Source organism: Protopterus annectens, chromosome 6.part0 (assembly GCF_019279795.1).
Source record: "Protopterus annectens isolate FY-2018-M chromosome 6.part0, PAN1.0, whole genome shotgun sequence".
NCBI lineage: Eukaryota > Metazoa > Chordata > Ceratodontiformes > Protopteridae > Protopterus > Protopterus annectens.
The window spans coordinates 968,977,516-968,996,128 of record NC_056737.1 but is presented as its reverse complement, the minus strand read 5'-3'; the positions used below and the strand labels follow the sequence as shown (position 1 = coordinate 968,996,128).

At 38.0% G+C, this 18,613-nt stretch overlaps 1 protein-coding gene across 3 annotated transcripts in view; it reads left to right on the top strand.

Moving 5' to 3' along the window:
- SETD3 (SET domain containing 3, actin histidine methyltransferase) overlaps window positions 1–18,613 on the top strand; it is an 829,217-nt gene that overhangs the window by 378,904 nt on the left and 431,700 nt on the right. The gene's annotated exons all lie outside the window — the stretch shown is intronic.

Genomic DNA, 18,613 nt, shown 5'->3' with positions numbered 1-18,613 from the left:
CCCTTCTGAGCTGGGAATTTCTGGTTAAAGGCTTATTGTGCTGGCTTATTTGAACTGTTTCTTTCTGAAATTGGTGCGCCTTGTTTGATGTAGCATAGGCTAGATTCAGGCATCCTGAATCTAGCTTTGCTTGTATAACGTGAGCACTAATACAGGCCATCTTTTTTGGAGCAGGTTCCCTGCACCCTAGTGACAGGAGTGTGCAGTTAGAGCTTGTCTGATTGAAGACTGCTAGAACAGGGCACAGTTTTGAGCTTTTTTACTGGTTAAGTGAGTAATTTGTTTAAATCAGGTTGCTCGTTTTCTAGTGTTATATAAAAAAATTGCACTTTATTCATCTGCTTTTACTGTATTTGTGTTTCTTCCCACTATATTACTTTATTTTGCTTTTGCTGCTTTTTCTTAAAAGTACTTAATTGCATTTATTCTGCTGCATTTATTACTGCTTGTTAGAAGCCTGATTAAATTGTAACTGTTATTCTAAGACTTTGGTTGTAGCACTAGGGCTTCAGACCAGTTGTTTTATGTTAAGAAGGTTTGTGGTCTGCACTGTTGTGGCAGGACAGGTAGCTTACATCCTTCTAAGTTGGGAATTGCTGATTGAAGGCTTGGTGTCTGTTATTCTAAAGGTGTATTAGTTCTGGTTTAAGCACTTGGGCTTCAGGCCAGTTATTTTACATTAAGAAGGTGTGGTCCGCACTCTTGTGGGAGGAGAGGGTAGATTCTGCCCTTCTCACCTGGGATTTTCTGGTTAATGGCTTATTGTGCCTACTTATTTGAACAGTTTCATTCTGAAATTGGTACGCCTTGTTTGCTGTAGCATAGACTAAATTAAGACTTGCTGAATCTAGCTTTGTTTGTATAACTTGAGCACTAATCCAGACCATCTTTGGAGAAGGTCCTATGCACCCTAGTGGCAGGAGTGTGCAGTTAGAACTTGTTTGATCGAATACTGCTGGAAAGGGGCTCAGTTTTTAGCTTTGTATTGGTTAATTTGTTTAAATCAGTTTGCTCATTTGCTACTGTTGTATTAAAAAAATACACTTTATGCATCGCAGCTTAGCTAGGGTTAAACTATTCTCGGCACCATAAAGTGTGCTCTTCAAATTTTCCCTTAGAACTAACCAGTTTTTTAGTTTTAGCACTCAAATCTGTTTCTTTGAGCTCAGCACTTGTTCAGAACTCTTGTAAGCACTAAATAATATACAAATTCCTGTAGCACTCAACTTTCCTCACTTGTCTAGAGGAAAACAGTTTTTGGTACTTAATAAATAAGCACCTGTCCAGGCAAGTCTAAGGGTCAGCTCCCAGTGTTTTCTCTTGTCTACCTGATGAATGTGGGCATCTTGGGGCCTTGCAGCAATTGCCTCATGTACACAGACAACCCTCTCCTCCTACCACCCAACCCTACAACCTGTGAGAGATGCACTTAAATAGCCAAACTGGAAGCAAAGCTCTCTTCACCCAAGACTGGACTAGACAGTGAAGAGGAGAAGGTAAGCACTTGCACCACACCACACTCATCACATAGTCCCTCAAAACCTACACCACCAAAACACACACACACAAACACAAAACACACACCTACATTTGCGGAAGCTCTCAATAAATATCTGCTCAAGCAACAGAGACCTCCAAAGCAGAAACGCAAGCAACCTCCACCCCCCCCAACACAACCCAAATGACACACAGCCCACAAACTCGGTGTGCCACTCAACCACAGGCATAACAATGTACCCAGCACTCTAGTCATAGGTGATTCTATAGTTAGGCACACTGATGTTCCACTCACCAGGCTAAACAAGGAGAAAGTTACTGTCAGCTGCCTGTTGGGTGCCAGGATCCGCCACATAATGCAAGCACTCAGGTCACTCCACAACAAGTACAAATATGACTCTGTCATTGTCCATGTTGGTGTGAATGACCTGAGACGTACCTCCCTGTACTACTTGAAAAGAGACATGGAGGAGCTCTCCAATGTTGTAGCCCAGGCAGATATGACCCTAGCCCTGAATAGCATCCTGCAATCAACTAGAATGATACCACAGTACAAAGACAAAGTGATTGACTTCAACAATTGGCTAAGCTTCTGGTGTCATTCTGAGGGGATCCAGTATCTGTCTGGGATGACATGATCAACAAACCACGATGCTTTGCCATAGATGGCCTGCACCTGTCGCCCTTGGGATTCCGGATACTGGCTAAGGCTCTTGCCACCCCCTATAGTGCCTTTTTTAGACAAGGTTCAAATGACAAATTCGCCACCATAACAGGTACAAACAAGCAAAATCTGAGGGTAATGCTACTCAGTGCTAGAAGTCTAAACCTCAAAATGCATTCACTCTAGGCACTCCTTAAAATGGAGAACATCAACATCTGTGCCGTGACAGGGACCTGGTTCAAGGCTCCAGAGAGCACCTCTGCATTACCAGGCTATAATTCATACCACACCTTTCGGCCACCTAACCTGGATCAAAACACTAAAGGCGGAGGCGTGTCCATGTTCATTATGGATATCCACACCTCCATGCTAGTTGCTCAGCATAATGCATCTGAGATTATCCAAGTGCAACTAACTGTGGGCAAGACCGCAATCCAAATTGTAACTTGCTACAGATCCCCCACCATGCCCCAGGATTCCCACTCTTCATTTCTTGATACACTGGAAAATATTAGGGTTCAACCCAACACCCTAATAATGGGCGATTTCAACTACCCCACCGTTAACTGGGAAAACTACTCATGTACCAACTCTTTTGCTCAACATTTTCTTGAATTCATAAATTCCAATGCCTTGGATCAACTTATCCACACCCCCACCAGGGGCAGCAATATAGACTTGGTCATTACCAACATGGGCGACTGGTGTTCCACACCAGAGGTCAACTCCTCGGTCAGATCTGACCACAAGCTAATCACCCTAGACAATCCACATCCCACCCCCACCCCCCATTAGGGAAACCACCGTAAAAAATTTCTCCAAAGCCAATTTCATGCTTCTTAAGACAGAAGTGGTGAACTTCATGATATCCATGCAGATGGGCCAATACAGTTACGACTGCTGAATCCTACACAGATGCACTCTGTAAGCACTTACACAAGTGCATGGATCATGCTATCCCAAACAGAACCAAGATGCTATTCTCCAAAAAAAGGAAGTCGGTCTGGTGGTCCCCTGCCATAAACAAACTCTACAACAGAAGGAAGAAACTGTTGCAAAAGAGTAAAATCCAATCAGTGGAGGAGTTATCTGGTCAGCCTCAGTAAGAAGCTGAGACCCTTATAAGATCCTCCAAAGCTAGCTATGAAAACAAAATCACCACTGATTCTAGGGACAACCACAAAGCATTCTATAGCTATGTCAAGAATCTCAGTGGCAACACCCAGATCTGCTCTGAGTTACAGCACAACGGCATGAAAATTACAGAACCAACTGATATTGCCAGCGTCCTGGTGGATAGGTTCTTTTTCTAACTTTACCCCCCTCTCACCCCCTAAAGGGTCCATATCTGTACAGGAAGAATGCAAAGTCCCTGTAATCACAACTACACAGGTAAAAGCTGCACTGTCTAAAGCCAAAAACACAGCATCCATAGGACCGGACAACATCCCAGGCTGCATTTTACACTAACTTCAGAATGATGTGGCTCCCCACCTAAGCATCATGTTCATTCATAATTTCATATCAGGCTTTGTGCCAACCGAGTGATGCACAGCAACAGTTATCCCACTCCACAAAGGGGGAGACACCACTGATCCTGGGGACTATCTCCCTATTAGCCTGATGAGCCTGGTCTGTAAGGCCATGGAACGTATCATCATGGAACTCGTAAACAAAGACATTGGTAACCTCCAACCTCTGGACCCCACCCAGTTCAGGTTTGTGAAAGGCAGATCATGCCTCCTGAACCTGATTGACTTCTTTGAGGCAGTCACCAAAGTTGTAGACGAGGGTAAGGTGGTTCACACAGCCTATCCTGACCTCGCCAAGGCTTTTGACACCATCCCCCATTCTGGAATTATAGCTAAACTCTAGGGACCTAAACCTTGTCACCATAATAAACAGGACATGCTGGAGGGATAGATTCCTGTCCTAGAGACTATCCATACTCTGGAACAAGCTACCCATCTGTGTCAAGCAAAGTTCCTCATTAGCACTCTTCAAGAAAAATCTTGATAAGTGGATGGGAAATAGGAAATACACCCCTGGGATCACTTCTGTGGCTCTGTTCGACAGGGGCACAGGAAAATAGCTGTATTGGGTAGCGTAAGCCAGAGAACCTTGTTGGCTAGGCTTACTTAGGCCCTTGGGCCGATAGGCTAGTACCTACCTTTGAACCTATGAACCCCAGATAAGCACCATGTTCAATCGTAGCCTCACCTCAGGCGTTGTGCCCACTGAATGGTGCACAGCAACGGTTATCCCACTCCACAAAGGGGGAGCCACCATGGACCCCAGGGACTACTGCCCCATTAGCCTAACGAGCCTGGTCTGCAAGGCCATGGAACGTATCATCATTGAACTTAAAAACAAAGACAATGGTAATCTCCAAACTCTGGACCCCACCCAGGTTGCCATTTGGCTCACTGACAGAACCCACACTGTAAAAGTTGCAGACTCCAAATCTGGCTTCAAACCAGTGACAAGTCCTGGGACCTCTCCTGTTTGGTATCTATTTCTCTGAAGTACAGGCTAACACAGAAGGCCTTTGGCTAATGAAGTTCGCAGATGACTGCAAACTAGTAGCCATAGTTTAGTCCCCAAATGATGTGGACATCCTACAGAAGGGCCTCACTGAGACAGATGCCTGGTGTCCGAGCCATGGCCTCAAGCTCAATGCCAAAAAGTGCATTGTCATCCCCTTCGGTAAAAACTCTGTACCCATGAGCTACCACATAGGTGGTAATCTACTTAACACAAAAGTGTGATAAGAGACCTTGGGACACAGGTGGACATTAGTCTCTCCTTTGCTAATCACATCGCCACAGTAGTCAGGAAATTCTTCTACGTGGCACACCTCATCACAAAAGGTTTCTCATCCAGGAAAAGAGAGGTAATTTTTCCCCTCTACTTGTCACTCAGACCCATTATAGAGTACAATGCCCTTTTTGGTATGCACATCACAAGACATCTACAATAACTGGAAAGGCTGCAGAAATACCTCACAAAGAGGATTACCGGTCTCAAACAGATGCCCTACACAGACCATCTAAAAAAAAACTCCAACTTTACTCCATCACATATCACCTATTCAGAGGCGATCTCTGACTAACATACAAAGCTATGTCAAACCCAGAGCTGTTGGACATGCTCCTCTTAAAGAAATCCCAATCTCTCCGAGCTATACGCTCTAGGGACCTAAACCTTATCATAACAGTAAACAGAACATGCTGGAGGGATAGATTCCTGTTCCAGAGACTTCCCATACTCTGGAACAAACTACATATCTATATAAAACAAAGGTCCTCATTAGCACTCTTCAAGAAAAATATTGATGACTGGATGGGAAATAGGATATTCACTCTGGGGATCACCTCTGTGGCTCTGCTCGACAGGGGCACAGGAAAATAATTTTCTTGGGTGGCGAAAGCCAGGGTACCTTTTTGGCTAAACTTTTATAGGCCCTAGGGCCAATAGGCTAGTGCCTACCTATGAACCTATGAATAATACCGATATTCAGTAGCAGTGGCTGGGGCACACATTTCATAGGCCAGGTAATGCAGGAACTGTACAGACTTCTGCAAGTGAGTGAGAGGTTCCACTGCCCTTATATACCAACCTTCAGGACAAGTAAAAGCATGTAATGCTTTCCTGAAAGCAAGTTAGCAAAAATCTGTAGAGAAAGTCTTGAAATGGCCTGATGCTGTTCCTTTGCATGTAATGAGCTTTTGTTTATATGTAATAGAGAAACAGGGTTAAGACCACATGAGATTCTGATGGGTTCGCCCTCTAGGAGTACCAGGCATGCCACCACTATGACTGTAAAGTTCTGTTGGTGTCAGTAACGTTGTTGTAACCTGATATTTCACTAAGGTTAGTAAATGCATTAAAATAATTATTCCAGTATCCAATGAACTATTTATACAGGACCCAAAGAAGCTTGTCATCCATGTTTTGCCAGATGAGAGGGTTACGTTTCAGGTGTTTCAGAGAAAGACACAGATGATCCGAGACTGAAAGGTCCCTACCTGGTGGTTTTAACTACCCCAACTTCATGAAGTACAGAGGCTTACCATATGACATAGATGCCATCCAGCTGAGGAAAACAGTGATTGTGACCCCGTATGCAACAGAAACGTCAGACTCCAGATAAATAAAGCTGAAGACTAACCAGTAACTGAAGAAAAAACATCAGCCACAAAGATGTCTGTGAATACATCTGCTCTAAAGAAGTGTCCCAAGACATGAATCAAGGGTGTTAAGCTCTGTTTGTGCAAAAGTAAGAGCATTGTTGGAATATATTTAGTCCTTGAGTAGGGACTTCAGAAGTGAAGGTGTATTTCATTTGCAGTAGAAGTACAGCCAGTTCATCAACTTTTCATTAGAAATTTTGTCAGCCAGTAAAATTAGCATTTTGCATAGTAAAACTGTTTGCCACAGATACTTCTGAATGAAAAACTGAGCATGAAGTGCATAGTAATTGTGTTTTTTAGGAATGCACAGCTTACTTAACATGCACCAAGTTCATAGGCTGGGATGGGATGCTAAACCAATATGCCATGGATAAAGAAGTTGCCAGATCTTTAATCAAATGAAAGTGGGAATTCCCATGTTTCCTGTACCATTGCTGCAAGACAGACTTTAAAGAGATGTCCAGGCAGAATTCTAGATGCAGTAGTGTTGCTGATGTCTTACATATTGTCTGCAGCCAGTTATAGCGGCACGAGTAGAAATCTCAAAACCTAGTGGAAGGTATCCAGTGGGAGATAGCAAATGTAACATCACTAGAAAGCAGTATAAATGGCTTCCCTTCTCGGGGATTGAATATATTTAAAGGATACTCTTACTGTTACAGAAATGGAGCTTTACAGATTGTTTCCTGGCTATGTTGGCTGTATTGTTTCTGGAGTCACTTACTATCCTAATGTACCCCAAAATGATATTGGAACAAAAAGGTAAATAACTATGGCTAAAAGATAATTTTCTGTTCTGTTTCCATTCCATTTCTAGTGTGTGTTGTGGGTTGCACAGGTTGGGAGAGAATTTTAGCAGTAAAACAGCAGATGCCATGGGCATTCTAAGAACCAATATGATTGCCTTCTGGACAATAACATCACCGAACAGAATGGACTTCCACTTCATTTAGGCTAGTAAGGGAGTGACGACACTGCTATGTTTTTATGCCAGACAATTCAAACTGTTGTTCTAGACCATGTAAGCAACATTAGACATACCTCCACTGAACTGCATTGAACAGGAACTTGAGATTGAGAACAAAACTGCTTTACATAATAACTGTTATTAGGTTTTAAAGTAGTCTTATATATTGTATTTCTTATTAGATTTTTTAATAAGTTTATATATTGTGTTCTCTTTATTAGATGTCTCTTGAGCTGTACTGCAGAAAAAAATAAAAAAAAAATGAACACAAAGTAAAAGAAATAGAAAATGTAGCAAAAATATATGTTGCTGTCTTTATTGGGGAATAAGGCATAAAGGGAGGAATAGTGTGTGGGAGAGTTTAATGATCTGGCCTCTTAAGCCCAAGACCTAATGATCTGGCCTCTTAAGCCCAAGACCTGCTTTATGTTAACAAGAAAATTTATATTTGGAAAATATAATTTCAGATATTCTGTCTAGTGCGGTAGGGGGACTTTCTGTCTTTAGAGTGTACCAGAACAGCTAGAATGGTTTTAAGAAACATTTATTTAAAACTTATGAGTGATTATTAGATTTTTAAGAACTTGTTTTTTCATATCTAGTTATTGGGTAATGTACAGATAGCAAATAAAAGCATGCTGTTAAATTCTTTTAAAAATTGCTTGTTTGGAAACTTAAAATCAAAAAGAAAAAAAAAGAACACTGAATAATGTGAACAAGAAATTGACTTTCAAAAGTAATCCCTATATTCCATCAGTTTGATTTGAAAGTTCAGTAGTGTCCATCCCAGAGACAAATGAAGTATATGTTTTTCTCTCTCTCTCTGGCGTTTGACAGTCTCTTTTAAAAGGATATAAATTCTCTTTCTGCTTTAGTAACTGACTGTTTTATGAGTTTTCTTTTTATTTTTTCAACTGCTGTTACTTATAGATTTCTGAGTTGACTGTATAATAACCTTGACACTAGGGTCTGTGCTTTCAAAGTCTTCTAATTATTATAGCAGTTTGAGTTCTATTTGATCTTGGATTAGAGTGCTTACTTGGTAGTGTTTGCATGTTTTCCCTGCATATGTGCAAGCTTTTCCTCCAGGTCCTTTTCTTCCCTTCCATCTCCCAAAGAATTATTGTAGGTGACGGTGTGAATCTGCATGCTGTGCATTGCCTGTAGGTGTGTGTAATGTCTGAATGAGTGAGGATGTCATTCTTCAGAGAATTGTCGTGTCTGCAACCGCTTTCAATGCCTTGTGCCCATTGACAGCCAGATAGGCTCCGGCATTTTTGCAACTCTATAAATGATAAAGTGGGTTGTCAGAAAATGGATAAATGATTCAGAAAGTTTGTTGATGCACTCTTGTTTTTTCCCCTTTTTGTTCTGATTACATTAACTTTGGACATCCAAAGTAGGTGGCATAAAAACATATTTTAATATTTTTTATTTTATTGTATTAATCCTTTGTTGACTGGGTTAGTCCCACTAGGCTAGTAGCCTCTTCTCATGGGAAATCTAAGGTGGTATTTGTACTACTAGAGGAAATTTGGCCAGAGCACTGGGGAACTACTACTCTTTTCAAGCAGGGATGCTGTTTGATGTAGTTAGTACTTCCTGCTTCCAGTCAGGGCACTGAGGTGGCTTGGGGAAGCAGGAAGGAGTATAGTGAGTGTTTGTGGTATTGAAGAGGTTGTTGGAAAAGAAATGCAGTGAAAATTGGATGGTTTAATTGTGATGACAGTGGAACCTTTGCAAAAAACATTGTTATCAGAGGAAAGAATATGTGAACGAGAGGAGCAGAGGTTGCAAGTGATCGAGAAGGGAGAGGCAAAGGAGGTGAATGAAGGGAAGGTTGTCAAACCATCACAAGATACAGAATTGCTGTTCTAGGAGAGACTGTTCAAAGGAGACAGTGAATTGCATCATGGATGTATTATTACAACCCTCATCGGGAGGGTTGCAGGATGTATATTTAAATGAGTTAATTAAAGTCAGTGAGAAAGTGAAAAAGCGATGTTGTGGGGAGAAATCACATGCAGGATTCAGGAAGAGGAGGTGTAAGGAATCGTATGTGCAAACTGAGAGAAGGAGAAAAGAGAGAAGAAAATAAAATGGATATGAGAAGGAAGATGTTTCTAGTAAGAATAAACCGTAAGAAGGAGAAAGAACTTGATAAGTATGAAATTTGGGATAATATTATATCGCCCTTGGGTATATATTCTAAAGCTTTAGGAGCATTTATTCATATTAATGAAGGCTCTTTTTGTGACATTCTGTTTGAATTAGGACAGTATATGGAAACATTTCTAGAACAATATGAACTAAAGAAGAATTATAGTCCATGGAACTTGTATGTTGTTGAAGCATTTAACAGAGAGAGAAGAAAGAAAATTTATGTGCATTTTCGAACTGAAGTAGAAAAAGAAGTATTGAAAGGCTATTTAAAGACTGTATGCAAGGATGTTATGAACATTACGACAATATATGATCATAGAGGTTATTGGACTGAGGGTTGGGAATGTGGTGGTGTATTCCACATGAAAAACAAAACCACAATACCTATTCCAAGTATGATAAATATGGAAGGAAACAGATAAATATGGAAGGAAACAGATGGACTGTAAAATACTGGGGGTAACCAAAAATATGTTTCTTTTGTGGTAAAAATTATCATTTGCTTAGAAATTGTGATGAGAAAGTGTTACATTTGTGGTAAAATGGGACATGAAGCAAAACATGTGAACTGAAATGGGTAAAATGTGAACAAACAGGGCATTCATGAATGAACTGTAAGGAAAATGTAGAAGAAATGGGGGATATGAATATGAGTAAGAAAGTGTTCAAAAATAGAATGTAGAAGTGGAACAAGAAAAAGAGTAGGATGAAAACACAATGGCCGAGATTACGGGGTTAGGAAAAGAAGAAAAGACGATGGGTAAAAGGGGAGCAAGAGAAGAAAGAAAATATAAATTCAAGTGAAGAGGAAGATATTAATTGGGTGATGATTAAAGGCAAAAAGAATTCTCTTGGAAAAGAGTAGAAAATGTAAAATGAAAATTTAAGAATGTAGTTTTGAGGAAAATAGAAACGGTAAAGCATGGAAAAATAATTTTATAAAAAGGTGAGAATTTTAGCTCTAAATGTGAACAGTATAAAGAATATTAAAGAAGGATAGGAGGATTAGAATGGTGTAAAATGCTTGATATGGGTATTCTAATATTAAAAGAGACAAGAATTTTGACACAAGGGGAAAGATTGCAAGTAAATGAATTATGGGAAGGTAATGTTAACTGGAATATAGAAAAAGAAATGTGTTTAGGTATTGAAATGTTAAGTAAGAACTCAATTGAAATTTTGGATTGCGCTTCACTATACTTAGGTATAGTAAGAGTACTGGGTGTGAGATGGTGAAGCAAGTGTATAGAATTATTGTAGTGTATGCATATGTTACACAAAAAGAAAGCGTTGATGTCTAAAGAAATTTTTGACCACATTACTTTTAATATGCAAATATTAGCAGAAGATATCAGTTGTGATTTAAGAAAAAAGAAAAGAAGGGGCTGATATTAAAGTAATAGCAGAGATTTTGAAAAGTGGAAAATTATATTTGTGGGCTAACAGACAATGAATGGGGTTATGAAAGGGGCAACTTAAGAACAGATCTGGACTATTTTATGATTTCAGAAATTTTGAAAACTTTACAAAAAGAGCAAAAGTAACTGGTTTCTCAGACTGTGTGAGAAATTGGATAGAGATCGAAAAAAGGGGGATATGTAAAGATACTAACAATTAAATAAAGATGGTAGAGAAAGGATTATACAGTTATGAAAATATCATATAGACACTACAGTATTTTATAAGAACTGGAGAAGTCTGTAGATAAGTTTTAAAGAAAAGTATAGATACATTTTTTAGAATGGCAAAGATTAAAAAGAATAGAAGAGAAACAAAAATATAATGGTCAGTCTTGAAGCATTTAGAGAGGTAACAAGATATAGAAAAGTTTTTGAAAGAAACAAAATGATATACAAACTGAATCCAGACAATTAAAAAATGTTGTTTAAGCACAGGTACTTCATACAAGGAAAGAATAAGGAGGTGACATCATACTCAAATACATTTGTAAAAGAAAATAGAAGAATAACAAGAGAAATAAGAAATGAAAAAGGAGAAATTGTTAAAATACAAAAATAAATAATGGATGTAATAAAAGTTAATATAAATAAGACTTTTTTAAATACAGGATGGAAGGAAGACAACTGTAGAGTGAAAAAATAACAAGATAGGAGATTGTTTCATATACTATGAATTGTTTGAAATGAGAGATTAAATGAGATAAAATAAAATGGATATTGTCTAAAATATTGAAGAAAATATGATTTTAGTTGTGGAAAATGGATATTGTCTGAAATATTGAAGAACATATGTTTTTGGTTATGGAGAAAAGAGTTGGGCATTAGGAATGTGAATAATATAAGTGAATGTATACAAAAGTCCAAATAGAAATTAGATTATAAATGTAAAAAATGTAAAGTTTTGTAAATTTGTGTATGATATAAACGGTGTAAATACGATATGGCCATTTATCTGTGGAACAATTGTTTGTCTTTTGTAGTAACTTAATTGTTAAAAACATGTTACATTGCAGTTTAGAACTGATGTATTGGATGAAGACTGTTAAAATGCTTCTAGAGTCTGTGTGAAACTGTTGGGTAATGTAAAAGTTAGAGATACGAGAAACTAACTGAGGATGGAGGTTGGAAACTGTTTTGAAATGTAAAAAAAAAGACATGGTGAAACACTTGTGAAGTGTTTCCTTTGTGGCTGGTCATAGAGGGGCAGTAAAATATGCTGACCAGCCTAGAGCTCATTTCTTTTGTGGGTAATGATTGTGGCAAGGTACAGTGTAAGCAGTGTGGGGAGAAAGGACATACAGCAAGAAGGTGTTTGCTTGAATGCAGGTTGCATAAAAAAGGGGACACTTTTGGATGGCTTTTCAGCAACAAACAGTAAATAATGAAAAAGAAGGGGAACAGCAAGAAAACATAGAAGAGGAAGGACAACAAGAGGCTGGGGGAGAGAATGAACTAGGTGAAGAAGACTGTGCATACAGTAAGAGAGGCCAGGAGAAGGGATGGATACTGATATTTTTTGAAGTTCCATCTTGTCATTGAAACATTTGATTCTGATGATTAAGGATTGCTTGTACATACAACCAGGAAGAATATTAAATTGCGGAAAGAGTAAAAATACGAAAAAGAGAATTTAAAAATATTTCCCCTAAACCTAAAAAGAAGGAAGAGCAACAATTTTAGATTACTTTCAGTAAATGTGAAAATAAATGTAATCAGTATTAGTAACACTGTAAGAAGGATGGGAATACTGGAATGGTGTACTAAATGTGAAAATAAATGTGGTCAGTATTATTAACACTGTAAGAAGGATGGGAATACTGGAATGGTGTACTAAATGTGAAAATAAATGTAATCAGTATTAACACTGTAAGAAGGATGGGAATACTGGAATGGTGTACTAAATGTGATGTGGATACTATTCTGTTACAGGTTGTAGGATTCCTGACAAGTGAGGAAAGACTGCAAAAAGAAAACGTATGGGGTGGAAGTATAATATGGAACTTTGGAAGTGAATGTTGTTTTGGAGTGGCTGTGTTATATAAAGAAAAAAATAAACAGTGAAAATATTAGATGTAACATTGGTAAGGAAGGGAGGTTAACTGTTATAGATACGAGGTGGAGAGAACGTGTTTATAGAATTATAGCATTATAAGCATTTATAACTAGCAAGTAAAGAAAGAATCTATTTCAAGTTTAAAACGATGTGGTGGTTGACATGAAAATTATAATTGCAGGGGGGCCTTAATTGTGATTTAAGGAGAAAATGTAAAAAGAAGGGGAAAGATGAAAAAACATACAAGAAGTGTAAAACTGGTAAATTAGCTGTGTGGAACAAAAATCAGTTGACTTGTAAAAGAGGGCACTTGCATCTGAAGTTGATTATATTGCATTATCAGAAGGTTTTGGGGTAGCAGATGGTGATACTTTTTTTGATATATGTAATGTTTTGTATGTTGTATTAAGTAAAGGACTTCTACTCTTTTCGATAGGTGCTGTGAGATCTTTTACATCCACCTGAGATAACAGCAAGTCAGGCAGATGGGGCCATGTCTCATCAGAAGGATGTCACACTGGAGTACAGTACCCCCCCTTATGCTGCCCTACAGTAGCAACAATCCCATTTAGCTTATGTGTGAATAGAACCGAAAGGCACGTTTGCTATCTGTTGTATCATTGACGTATATTTGTTACAAAGTGTGTATATTAAAATGTTGTCTATTTTGGTTACACCATTCAAAAATATGTACTTATTGATTAATTATGTCATCCTAAGAAATGTAAGCAAACCATTTGGAATCTACCACATGTACTTGTGTATAGAGTGAACTCGCTGAAGGACAGTTTTGAGATTAGAAGGCCATCAAAATGCATTCACTATTACCCTGTTCAGCAGATGATAAAACATTATTATTAAAATCTGTGAACAGCACCACATCGTCTCTTTATTGTTAGTTGTTTACTTGGAAATTTATACATAGAAGTTTTTTCACTCCTCATAAAATTGCTATTATTTCTAAAAATGAAACAAAGTGTTGGAGGTGTGGTAAAACTTTAGATGCTAATCGGGTCCATACGTTCATTGAGTATAGAGTTGTTTTACAATTTTGGAATGACTTCAAATGCTTTGTAAAGGCATTGTGGTCAGATAATTGTGTCATCAAGGATTCCTTGTTACTATTCAATGTTCCCATTCCAAATGTAACTCCAAAACATGAAATTTCTCTCCTTTGGTCTCTTTTGGCCATTGCCAGAAAAGTAATTACAATGAATTGGAAGAGTAAACAAGATCTCTTATTTACTGACCGTGTATGTTTAGCTAAATGTGTATGTAAAAAGAATTGCAAACTGTTTCTGTTAGAGCATCTAATACAACTCATAAGAAATTAACTTGGCAGAAATTACAAGTTTTATTAGACAAATATTAATGTTACATATAACTTATCTTGAACTTTGTCATGGATGATTGTATATAGTTATTTTGTTGTTTCCACTTTTATATTTGTTCATATTGTTACATTTTGGTTATAAAATCAAATAAAAAGTTGCTGGAAAAATGCATTGACTGTTGTATAGGTGGAGGTGCTGAAATATGTGGACGGTGGTAAAATAATACACTGCCCTCAGCAGTGATCCATTTATCATTTTTCTTTATTTTTTTCTTAGTGGCAGTTTATAGTAATCAGTGAGTGTGTGCTCACTGTCGCTTATGAGCAGTAACAGCAATTATACCATGACCCCCCATTAATATTCCAAAACATGCACGCTGATTGGCCAGCGTGCACATTTTAAATCGACTTATACTAATGGAAAAAGGTCCGGTCGCCCGGACTTTTCCATTAGTATAAGTCTCTTTTAAAACACTGTCTCGCTATGTTAAAAGAGTTTAACATAGCGACACAGGTTTAAAAAAAAGCAACGGAGATCTCCGTTGCTTTTTTTTAAAGCTGTCTCGCTATGTTAAACTCCTTTAACATAGCGACACAGTGTATAAAAAGCAACGGAGATCCTGCTTTCTCCGTTGCTTTTTTTTAAACCTGTCTCGCTATGTTAAATGGGTTTAACATAGCGAGACAGCTTTAAAATAAGCAACAGAGATCTCCGTTGCTTATTTTAAAGCTGTCTCGCTATGTTAAACCCATTTAACATAGCGAAACAGTAAAAAGCAACGGAGATCTTGCTTTCTCCATTGCTTTTGGCCACAGCTCTGATGTACTGTGTAGGCATGCGCAGTACATCAGAACTGCCGCGGATACCAGACAGCTGCGGAAGGGCAGCAAAGAGGCATTATACAATGCCATTATTTAAGAAAAGTAATTATTTATTTTCTTAAATAATGTCATAGTATAATAGCAATAACCCACTACTGGGTGTGGGTAATGCGGGATTTACCCACGGTTGTCTTTGTTTGGTCCCTCGGGCTTCGCCCCCGGGACCAAACCACGCCAACCATGGGTAAATCCCACATTACCCACACCCAGGCATGGGTTATTGCTATAGTACTTTATTGTAGCTGATATTTTTTTACCAAACCAGCTATCCTTACATTTATGTTTGAAAAGTGTTAATGGTATATTCAGGACATTTTCTGAAAGGACACTAAATATGTTGGTATCTGTATGCACTTGTAACAGTACACAATGCGCACAACAGCGATTCATTCATGTTTTTTTTCTATTTTTGTGATAATTACAATGATATGGTGGGGGTTATAGCTGCGAATCACAGCAGCTCAGTCACTGTCAGTGCTTTATGCAACAGACACTTCTGGGACATTTGTTTCTATTGCTAGTATTTACATTTGCTTTTCTTTGTCATACATGCATCTACAAATTACCTGTAGCACTCTAATTTTAATAGAAAAGTAGGTAATATTTTTGTTACACAGACTCTGCATTGCATGACTTTTAATAATGTGATCATCCTTTAAACGTTCTTTAAAGCTTCTTTTGCAGAAGAAAATTATTGCTTCAGGAATGGTCATTCAGCTCCATGTGCTGTCAGTTTTTAAGAACACTTGGATAACTGTTTGAAGTTGAACCTTTTGCTTTTGATCACAGATTTTAACAGGTTGAGTTCATATTGTTTCAGTTCTGCCAGTTACAGTTTATTACAATTTTTAGAAGAAATTATGAACAGTTCATAATTTCATAACCTGTCTTTTTTGCGTTAGATGTTCATGAGGTTTAAACATTTTTGCCTCACTTTAGGATGATGATTTAAAAAAATCTTTTGAATGATTCAGTATTGATAAGTCTTATTTTAGATTAATAGCAGATTATTTTAAATGTATGGTAGTGTAAAAGTTAATGTATTTTGAGTAGTGATGATATTTGAACCTAGATAAACACATTTGCGGTACAATAATCCTCCCTTTATCATGTTAGCTTTAAAATACACGCTTATCTGTGTTAAAAACTGCTTGTTGAATTTTGCCTTGTCATATTAAATTAGTGTTTTATCGAAGGATTGTGGTGGTCTACATTGGTTTGTTCGCTAAAATACATACTTGTTAATGTCAATTATCTAATGCCAGTTAATTAATAAGCTTCTTATTAGTTTGTGATATGCATTAAGAATTCATGAATTCTTGCAGTGTAACTCTGGTGACATGACATAACTGAATATGTAACCGCAACCATAACTGAATATGTTTTTAAAGTCTCTTTAGAACAGAACTGTGAGGATGCTCTATGGGTACAAAATTTAAAGACTCTTGTGATGTAGGTAGACAGACATGTTTTACATCTTGATTTCATACGGTGGTCTTTTCATTATGCATAACCATTAATTTTGAAGTAGACATTGTTACGATTTTGTAGAGACTAGATGCCAGGCAGGTTGCATGGTACAGTTTTTACTGCAGGACAGGCCGTTTTGTAAAGTAATACTGTTATGAAGTCATAAAATTTACTAAACAATTAATCAAACAGCCACACCTTTTAGGTCATTGGAACATTTAGAATATATAATATAAATATTGTGCTCTTTTAAAATGTTTTTACTAACATTGCTGTTATGCCGTAGTCTGTACTAGTCTGATAATGTAAAAAATGCTTTAATTCATAATTTGTGAAAAAAGATTCTTATGATTTTTTCAACCGAGGTGTGTCTTTAATTCTCCATTTTGATTACTGCACTTCCCTGGTGAAATAAATAAATAAAAATTAACTAAAGATGAAAACTAAAATTAGCAAGGACAATGCAAAAATGTTCCTGCTTACTCCCTTTTGAAGAAGACAGCATTAGTTATTACTTCTCAAGAAACTGGCCAGAGGGTCATTACCAGGCTTGCTTACTCAGGAGTTCACTTAATATATCCTAATAGGAATTTAATTCCTTTTAGACAACAGTTCTCTCAGGACATACTGCAAAGTTTGAGAGGCTAGAAAACTCAACTCAATAAAGTCTTTATGTATCTAATTGTAAAAGGTTGTCTGTTTGGTATCAGAATAGAGGACAGGGACCCCATTCGAGCAGAGGTACCAGTGGTCCTTCAGTGCCTCTGTGACTTGCTTAGTTCTGGCTTGTTGTACACTTCTGTTAAGGTACACATTTCATCTATTTTTGTTTGTTTGTCATTGGATCCAGTTTTATCTAATTCTTAATCGGATCATATTGTCTCTCAAGGGCATTTTTCACATTAGTTCTTTAAGTAAAAGTGTGACCTCCTCTTTGGGACTTGAAGTATGTATTAGAAAAACTAACTCTTCCTCCTCTTTGAGCTGCTGCTAATTCTTCTTGGAAGTTTTCAACATGAAAATTGCTCTGCTAGTATTATTTTTGCTCCATTTACCGCAGCTGTCTGTCAGCTGATACTAACTCCTCTCTTCATTCACCACGACCCCCACCCTAACCTCCCCTGAACTCAATCCAGCCCCCCCCTTCCATATGGGACCAGTGAGGGGATGAAGAACACTGGAGCATGGTAATGCTGTGCTGCCTGCCAGGGAGTGTCTTAATCTCTTCCCACCCAGAGGCAGTTTTGCAAACTGTGCAGTTGCTGTATATGGGAGATGCATGTGCACTTTGACTTTTTTGCAGCCTCCGGAGCAAGCAGTATACCGCTTGCAGCATGGGGCTCACCCAGCTCTTAATGCTGCTATTGCAGAGAGCCTAGGCAGCCCGTCTCCACCTAGCATCAGTGAATTAATCCCACCCCCTGCTGCTCTTCCAGTCTCACCATCACCCATGCTGCTACTTGAACCCATTTGGGCTGCATAAAGGGCTTTTAACACTCTGTGCCACAGGCTGTCCATTGCCTTGCTAGTAATCTTAACTTCAGCTAGATGCATTTCTGAATTACAGGCAGTTTTCTGCATTCTTCCATGTTTTTTTTTTTTTTTAAATAAGGATAGAGTAAGCTGTTGAGTCCATACCTTCCTTCTTGTCTAAATTAGTTTATGAATTCACTCTTAATCAAAGTATCCAATTACCTGCTTTCTTTCAAACCCTGAAAACAAAGGAGAAATAATTCTTCATGCATTAGATGTTCACGTTTTATTTAGGAAAGAGAAAATAACTAGGCAAATCTGAGTGATTGTTTTGTCTTTTGTTTGTAAGAAAATAGGCTTACCAATGTCTAAATAAACCATTTCCAATTGGATCTGTAACTGCTCTCTTCTGTTGTACAAATAATGGCAACAGCTACCAAGAATAGTTAAAGCCTACC